The sequence below is a fragment of the Cervus canadensis genome, chromosome 6 (genome assembly GCF_019320065.1).
Source record: "Cervus canadensis isolate Bull #8, Minnesota chromosome 6, ASM1932006v1, whole genome shotgun sequence".
In the NCBI taxonomy this organism is placed as follows: domain Eukaryota; kingdom Metazoa; phylum Chordata; class Mammalia; order Artiodactyla; family Cervidae; genus Cervus; species Cervus canadensis.
The window spans coordinates 82922375-82931704 of record NC_057391.1 but is presented as its reverse complement, the minus strand read 5'-3'; the positions used below and the strand labels follow the sequence as shown (position 1 = coordinate 82931704).

At 46.7% G+C, this 9330-nt stretch overlaps 1 long non-coding RNA gene across 2 annotated transcripts; it reads left to right on the top strand.

The window, feature by feature from the left end:
• Positions 1-43: 43 nt before the first annotated feature.
• LOC122443900 lies at positions 44-5843 on the top strand. Of its 2 annotated transcripts, none has more exons than XR_006270143.1 (3): positions 44-171; positions 3050-3288; positions 4676-5843. It is a non-coding gene; the product is annotated as an uncharacterized LOC122443900 (long non-coding RNA). The 2 variants fall into 2 exon arrangements; XR_006270144.1 differs by lacking the exon at positions 44-171 and adding an exon at positions 182-384.
• Positions 5844-9330: the final 3487 nt, after the last annotated feature.

Sequence of the window (9330 nt, the reverse complement as noted above, 5' to 3'; positions counted from 1 at the left end):
GGCACCACCGAGACTGCTCGCTGGTCTCCTAGAAGGGCCCTTGGAGGCGCCCGCTCTTCCCGTCTCAGCCGGAAGATGACGCCGGCACGTTGTACTTAGAGGGGCGGGGGTGGGGGAGGGGCGTCCCTTCAGAGGTCGGCGCTCTCTCCGCGGAAGGCGGGCATCTCTATGGTTAGTAGTTCCTTAGGCCAAGCGGCCATTTTGTACGGGGACCTTGTGGTATAGGAGCTTGTGGTATAGGAGCTGCTGTGAAGCGGGTGGAGGACGCGGTTCTGAGGCGGGGTCTGGAGAAGCCGGGGCCGGTCGGCTTCTAGCAGACGAGGCCGGAAGCGTGATTCTTCTGAGGGCGTGGGTGAAAGTCAGCCCGGGGAGACGGCTCTCTCGGTTTGTACCCCGAGACGCCGTCGGCCTTGGGGACCGGGACGGGCCATTGGCCGACTTGCGCGCGAGCCCGAGCGGAAGCAGCCGGGCAGGTTCGCTGGGTCTTGGCCCGAAGGAGACTTGCCCGGACCGCCCCCCGACCGCCCCCAGCGCTGCTCATCTTGCCGAGCCTGTCGCGGCGGTCGGTTTGCCTTCCTTACCTCCAGACAGTGCTTCACGTGGCAGGGACGGAATCCGTATTTTTTTGATGGGTGATTTCATGTCATTTGATGTATGACTCATTGTGCGACTGACCGAGATGTTGAGTTTAAAATGGATCCTGTTTCTCGGGCCAGTTCTAGAAGTGTCACCACGAACAACGTGTTATCAGCTAAACAAAAAAAGGGGGGGAGGGGGTTGCGATCAGTTAAAGTTCCGATGCATTGAATCAGTGGTTACCTCCTAAATTAGAAAAAGTTATTTTACAGTTGGAAAGGGGGACACGGATGAATTTAAAGATTGCCACCGGTAGAGGCAAGTTGTGGAGCTGCTCTGTCCAGTAGGGTAGCCACTAATCACGAGGGGGTACTGAAACTGATTAAATGAAATGAAAAAGGGGGGGGGGGGTTCATTCAGGCTGTACACATTTCAAGTCCTCAGTAACCACGTGTAGCTAATGGTTACTTGGTTGGACAGCGCAGATTGTGCAGCATCGAGGAAAGTTAGCGTTGGATCTAGATGATGGGCAGGGTAAATTCGCCCTCTGTTGGTATAATTCAAGCCTTGCAGAGTCATAGGTAATCCCATTAGTCCTCCGGACACAGATAATGCTAATGCATTACCAGCCGTGAATGTATTTATTAGCATAAGCTCTACCAATAAATAATTGAGTGCCTGCAGCCTATATGGCTTTTGTTTAGGGGATGGAAGGACTGTTGGGGATGGAAGGACTGTTAACAATTATCAAGTAATGAAGAGCCAGGCAGCTTTGCATGTATTCTCTTAGGTGTGTGTGTATGAGATTTCTGTCACTGAGTTGTGTCTGACTTCTTTGTGACCCCATGGACTGTAGCTGTCAGACTCCTTTGTTCATGGGATTGTCCAGGCAGGAATACTGGAGTGGGTAGCCATTTCCTTCTCCAGGGGATCTTCCCCACCCAGGGATTGAACCTTGGTCTCCTGCATCGCAGGCAGATTCTTTGCCATCTAAGACACCAGGGAAGGCCATTCTCTTACTGATGCCTGTCCAAGTTAATGAGGTCTCTGTTTATTAATGTTTCCATTATTTAGATGGAGGCCCAGAAGTTTATGTCCATGATGACAGAGCTACTAAGCCCTGGATCTAAACAATTAGGCCATACTGCCTCTTTTGGAGGCAGAATAAAACAGTGTCTGCCCTCAGATACCTTAGAATCTGATACGGGACATATAGACATGTTTTAATAAGTTGTATGAGAGAGAATATGATAAATGCCAGTGGATTCTGAACAAAATCTAATAAAGTCAAAAGAAAAATAACCTTCTGCTTGTTTTCTGTTGTTGACAGAAGAGGAGACCAGGAGGTAAAGCTTTAAGAAGGTCAGGAAAAGTAGGATATCCAGTCATGGAAGTGGGTGAGAGCAGAGTGCATACCAGCCAAAAGGAAAAAAGTGAAATAAGCAAAGGCATGAAGATTATTTTAATCTTCCACAAGTGCAAATAAGTCATACTTCCCTGGTTTCACCTATCTAATGACCAGGCCATGCTGTGTCAGTCATTTGAACTTCAAAAACAGATTTGGTAGTGGAACCAAATGAATCAGACTAATTTACTGATAGGCATAATTTTAATTGAGCTACTGTATGGTTCTATTGTGTATAATTAGATACATAGAATAACCAATTCATGAAAATGGATAATGAATCTTTTATACAGCCTAACCAATGTAAATTTTTTTCTTTCTTTGCTGATTCACCAGGGTTTGCAAATCAGCATCCTCTGATGATAGTTTCCTATCAAAGTGCCATGAGTTGTTTTGATCTTTGTCATCACACTTAGGGTTCTGTGACGGAGCATGGTTTTCCAAGAACCATTTCTTCTTGCTGTGGAATCCTTTGCAATTTGAGTCCTCAATACCAGTCGTGGTTTGACTCATTTTGCCACCACCACTGCCAGCAGGGGGAGACCTGCTCCTTTAAATGCTACACTTAGGGGTTTGCAAAAAGGCTTCTTTTCCCTTCTGCCCTCACAGAGTGCCTGCCACACATTGGAGGTCAGAGACTGCACCTCTGCTCAGTCTTCTTCACTAAGTTCCTACCTGCCCTGACCATGTGAGGATTTGAGTTTTCAGTCCTACATAGGATGCCACAAAGAGTTACCTTTGTGCTGAGTTTTACTTGAAGATATTTTCAAGTGTCCAATCTAGTATATAAGTTGCAATATAAGTAATTCTTTAACACTTATTTTAACAAAGTTGAATTTAAAATTAAAGTTATTTTAAAATTAATTAAAATAGTATAATAGCAGTGAAAGTATTCAAAAGATCTAATTTCAAATCCCAGCTGCTATTGATAGCATTTTATAAAGGATGGGGTATTTCAACATCTTCCCTCATGTAAGACACAGGAAAGAAGATAGGCCATAATCTCACAAGTCGAAAACTGAATAACTTCTGCTTTATGAAAACTCATTGCTTTTCTTATTTTTCCAGTTTTGCTGAGGAGCAGTGAAAACATCACCACAAGGACTGGCATTAGTTCTTGAAGCAGCACTCGAGATCCATCTTTTTTTTCCCTTGAACCTCAGTTTGGCCATCTGTAACACGGTTATCCTCTATCCAGTTATCCTGAATCTGGTATTCAGCATTACTGCTGACCACTTCACAGTTTTTTTAAGAGGATTTGATGGAATGGTGGTTATGTATGTGCCCCCAGAGTCCCAACACCATGGGTCAGTGAGAGGAGAGGAGGGGGATGTTCCGGCCTGTGTGTGGGGATAGGAACCAGCAGGTCCCGGACTAGCAGAAGCAGAGATGAGTGATATCAGGATGCATATTCCATTTTTCCTCAGGAATCAAGTGCCTAAGCCCCCACCAGCCAGGTTAGTTCTCAGCTTATATTTTTAGGGCTATCTGGAAGAACAGAGACAATAAAAGGACATTTGGGTTATAGTCAGAGTGTCAATATACGAAGCACGGGTTTGATTTCAGGGACAATGGAAACCGCTCCCACCTAGCTCCCCATCTTGCCCAAACCTGAAATTCCTCAAGTATAAGTGCTCAACCTGCAGCTGCTCTAGAACCCAAGACAAATTCTCTCGTCATAACTGACACAGAGTGCTATTTCCAGACACTGTCCTAAGTGACTTGCCCGGATTTACTCCTTTAATCCTCCCACAGTCCTGTGACATGGTTGTGATATCATTCTTCTCATTTTACACAGGAGGAGACTAAGGTCAAGAGGCCATGTCACTTGCCAAGGTCACAGGTAGTAAGTGGTGGAGCAGGAATTGAATTCTAGAGTCCTTGCTTCTGGCTGCTCTGCTAGGCTGCGAGTTTGGTGGAAATGGTGCTACCACGCCCTTTCCTGCTGTGCTGAGCAGGAGACCAGTGGGGAGCGGAGCCGAAGGCACTAGGTCCAGGCACTTGTGTGGGAAAGGATGCCAGGAGTGGAGACTGGGCACCATAAAGGCAAAGTCTGCAGAAAACACCTCCAGCTGATCCTCTCTCTCTCTCACTCTGCACATGGCAGAGATATTTCTTGTGCATGACAGGGTATATGCTGATTTCAACCCACACATCTTTCCAAACCACTCAGCAGCTGCCTTTTGCTTGTTTTATCCCCTATCTAGAATCTTTCTGGTGGAAAGGTTTTTAAAGTGTCATCTCCCCCCTCACTGAATATGAAGCCTGTGATTTAAACTCACAACTTTTTCTCTAGATGACTCCGAAAGCTGTTCAGTTGTCCCTTCGTATAAACTGATTTGATTTAGAAGTTCTCCTTGGCCTTGTAGCTTCCCTTCTGTAAACAGCTTTCCAATCACAACTGAGTTCCCCACCATGGGCTCACCAAAGACAAGAAATACAGGCCAGCACAGCAGAAAGCCAGAGAGAGCTGTGGAACCTGACACTCCAGCAATAGGAAGCTGGCTAGAGAGCACAAGATAAGAGGCAGCCTCCATGTAGACATTAATTACTCTTGAAATTGAACACTTTCTGTGTCTTGTGGCTTGATCTAAACTGGTTTGCCTTGTAATTTCTTGGGTACCCATCTCCCCCGCTGGGTCTAAACTCTTTCAGGGCAGGGATTATACTGAATGTTTTTCTCCTACAAAACAGGTTCTTCATAGTAAGCATTCAACCAACTTGACATCAGGGAGACCCCAGGTTCCTGAAAAGTTGACGATGGGCTTACGTATCACGGACTACTTCAAAGAAGGAAGACACCGCCAACCGGGATGGTGAGGGGTTTCCAGGGCCCCTGGTACAAGGGTTGAATGGACACGCCCTTTTATTTTATTTTGTTGCTCCACTCTCTCCCACCTCCAGGCCTTTTGCACACGACTGTATGTGTCATGTTGAGAAGCTGGAGTGAAGGTAGCCGCCCACAGGTGTTGCTCCACACTTGTGATTCTGGCAAAGAAATTCCTGAACCTCTGTTGCTCGTGCTGCCTCACCTCACCCCATCCCCAGTCTTTGAAGGGTCTGTTGTGCATTTGCTCAAAAATGCCCTAGAATCCTCCTCCCTCACTTTCGATTTGGCTCCATGGCTGACTCTAATTTGGAATCCCATGAAGAACTGTGTAAAGCCTGGTAGTCACGGATTTTACAAATGCCATGGCTTCCCTTTGCAGATGCAGAAATGCCCGAGAACTTCCCCACCAGTACTCCCCTTTCCAGTGCCAGATAGGCAGGGCTGGTGAAGGCCAAGGCCTTCACTCCACATGGGTGGGCCAGCTTGGCATCAGTCAGCATCTCAACAGGCTGGATAAATCAGGATGGCACAAGATGTTGGGTTCAAGCCTTGCCCAGTTGTTCATCAGAGCTACCTGGTTGATTTTATCTCCACCTGATTACCTGATCCCAGAGTTCAAGATCTTAAATCTCAAACAAGAGACTGAAAAGCAAGTAATTTCCTAAAAAGACTTAAACATTAATATCATATTTGTGGGAACAGGGAGTGGACAGATATCCTTTTTTTTTTTTTTTTAATTTGGGGGAGTGGTCCTTTTGAAATTCACATGAAAAAGATGAGTACTCTTAGACTCCCAAATCTGAAGTGGCATTTAAATTTAAGTCCTTTTCTTAATGTCAGAGACGCTTTCTGACATTCCTTATGCATTCTGCAAAGCTTTATTGGATTTTTCAGTCTATTTTAAAGACTAGGATGTCTGTACCTACAGTGGAGTAAGGCAGCTCATTTGCCTAAAATGTCTGGGAAATCATTCCAAAGAAAAATTACTGAGAACATTCTCTTCTGATATAAAAGTATATGGTTTATTCACCCGGAACTTGGGTTTCTTTGAGATGTTGAGTGTCCTTTTTAAGACTTAAAGGCTTATTTTATCCAGTAAAATTTCATCGCAGCTGGAGTCATGGGACCCGCTGATCTGGAGCCCTTATTGAATTGACAGCCATCCACATGCAGAATTTCAGGGCTTTTGGTCCCCTGCTTTGTGGACAGGGATAACAGGATCACCCACAGGACTTATCCACAGGGTAAATCCAAGAAAATTCACTGGATATCTTGTGCTAATAGTTTAACGAAATTCTCCCTCCAGCACTTTCTGACAGGGCCTGGGGATTTTCTCCAATGTTATCACATTTCAGGAGAGATGGTGTCGTCCAGGTGTAGGTGTTCTTGGCCGTCCTTTACCTATTGTCTCCTCATGTCACATATAGCTGAGAGAGCAGACGACAGGTTCATCTGTATTACATGGGGAATTACCAAGTGGTTGCCTGGCAACTCATGCAGCACAATCAACATGGTCTCTGTGGTAGAATTTAGAGTGGTTGACTTGCCTTTCGAGAATGTCTGTGTTTGCATATTTCTTTTGGGCTTCTGGAAAAAATAGGTCATGTATTCCTGGATTTGAGGCTATTAAAATGGACTTCTGTACTGCTTTACAGTACAGAAATTTAGTATTCATTTTATAGCAGCCCGTTATTGTCAGAAATGACAACGATCTGATTAAATCATTAATGCAGCAATTGCTTCAATTAAATTCAATTCAGTAAGCATCTTCCCTGTGCCAGCTACTATGCTAAATACTGTCAGGAGTTATAAGGATGAACAGGTATGATCCCTGTCTCAGGGAATGTGTGTTTAATCGATATGAATCATTTGTTCATACATGTGAGATAGCTGAGATGGATATGTACAAGGAAGGTATTGTTATTTGGAAGAGTTCCTTAGTGTTTGATCAAAGGATTTTTCCCTTTTATTTAGATTCATTCCTTTATAGCTTACAGCTGCAATCAGTTCAAAAAGCTGCAATCAGTTCGAAATGACTTTTAAGACAGAGCTCTTATTGGAATCTCAGTAATTAGCAGCTTTCAAACAGCTCTTTTGGAGTCTGACCCCACCAGAGTTGGGAGGACGGTGCTGCCCTCTGTCTGCACTGCCGTCTTCCCTCTTCCCATATGATTGCTACTGAGGGGTTCACAGCGCGCCCCCACCCCTAGTTTACGTTTCCGTTATAAGAAGCCCCTTGCTTTTCTTTGTCTACAGTGCCATCAGCCTCCCTCCACTTAAGGAGGGACTTTGGCATGTTCCGGATCTTGCATTAAGAAGTCTTTGAGCTTGACCCCTTGAGCAAGGTCTTTCCCATCGGGTAGACCATGGCTAGACAGCCCCCAGGGTTTGACTAGCCCCTTTCCCTGGAGTTGATTCTCCTGGGGGATTGGTTTGGCATCTCTTCCCAGGAAGCTGCCAGGCGTGGAGTGAAAGATCTGTTGGTTGCAGCACTGGTGCCCAGCCCGGCGCACACTCACTGGCCGCCCCTTCTGAGTGGACTTGTATCCACAGAGGAAGGCTGTAGCTCCCTTGGGTAGCTGTACTCTGGCACCAGAAATGTCCCCCCGCCTCCATGTTTTGTGAACCCACTTGCGTCCCACATCCCAGGCAGGACCTGCAGCTTGCTCATCTCTGCTGCCCAGTTCCCTCAGACACTTTGCCATTCGTGAGAAATCACTCAGACCTAGACCTCCCGTCTTCACATAGAGCGCCTGACCTTTGCTTCCAGACCCAATGTCAGGCAGAAGGGGACATCAGGAAGGGGACAGAGGAGAGAAGGGGACCGAATGTGACCCGGCCCTATAGAGATGTTTTCCTGATGCTTCCTCATCGCGTCCTCATGGCAGCTTCTGTAGCTCTTGACGGCCCATTCCCCAGATGAAGCTCAGACATGTGAATGCCTACTGCTCTAAGGAGTCCTAATGTATCCTCCTGTCTCCAAGCACCTTTTCACTTAGGATCAGACCAACCAACATTGACTGTGCACTGTGTACCTCCTGAGGGTCCAAGGACACATTCAAGACTAGGACACAGTCTCCACCCCTGAGAAGTTCACAGCTCAGTGTTGATAAGTGTGGTAATGAGGATGCCGAACGTAGACAGAAGACCAGTGAACTCAGGAAGAGAGTGGGAGTCAGGAAAAGATACAGAGAGAGTCCAAGATCTGGAAGGTTGGCAGACAAGGGAGGCCTCTCAGTTTACCTTTAAAATGGGCCTGGAGCAGGGTCCCTTTTAACACCCTTTGATGCGGGCAAATCCTTGACTTCTCTGTATCATCCACATTGCAGCTAGCCCACAGATCCTCTCATTCCAACTTCAGTTGAAACAGCAAAAACCTTTGCCTCAGCTCCTGATCACTTAGAAACCTTTAGCAATCATATCTGCCGCTCTGCCCTAACACAGAAAAGAGTTACTTCTTTTCCTTCCGGCCCTGAACCCTAGGATTCCCCCTTCCTAGGGCCCTCTGGAGAAGGGGGAGGGGAGACAGGGCCATCAGCCAGTGGGAGACTTGCTCTTGGAAGAAGTCTGCTCTGTAAGCACATTTCACGGTGTCTTTACTAAAGATGGGATGTTCGAAGTTGAATGGCACATAGAGGAGAAGAATAAAGTGCAGTGTTTCACAGCAGCGCATCACTAGATTTCACCAGCCTAGGGGTTGCCAGTGAGGTCACACTGACATCCAGACTCAATCTTACCAGCTCTGAGCCCCTCTTGAAGGTCTAGAAGTTCCTACTTTTCTGTCCTGTCAACTCTTCCTGCCATTCTCTTCCTGGAGGCCCCTGAGGTGTCTCCCAGAGGAGACAGGGTTAGATCCACTATGCTGTTCCATTGTGACCTCCTGACGGTCCTACTGATGGTCCCACTCTTCACAGCCCCTTGGAAAGGGTACCTAGGGACTTCCCTAATGGTCCAGGGGTTAAGAATCAGCCTGCCAATGCAAGGGACATGGGTTTAACTCCTGGTCTGGGAGGATTCCCCATGCCGTGGGCAGTTGAGCCTGTTGCAGCCCTACTGAAGCCCGTGCACCCTAGAGCCCGTGCTTTGAAACAGTAGAAGCCACTGCAATAGGAAGCCCAAGCATCACAACTAGAGAGTAGCTTGCCACAACTAGAGCAAGCCTGCATGCAGCAAAAAAGAACCAGCGCAGCCAAAAATAAGATAAGATAAATGAATAATTAATTGTTTAAAGAAGTGCACCTCATCAGCGTGTGTATCTTCGGTAAGAACACTGTTCTTAGAGTGGTCACTCCTGTTGCCTGGGGATGCCGTTCTCTCCTGGGGCCACTACACCACCAAGTTGCCAAAGTGGAGGGCGGGATGGATCTGTAGGGAACCAATGAGCTTCTCACTGATCGGTTGCCCTTTACAGCCCGTGTCCCCTAGCAGAAGCGCTGGTATCTTTTAGTTGCTCAAAGTCTCACATGATGACTTGTCTCGCCATCTATCACCCTAACTCTCCTCACTGGGCCTGGAGACG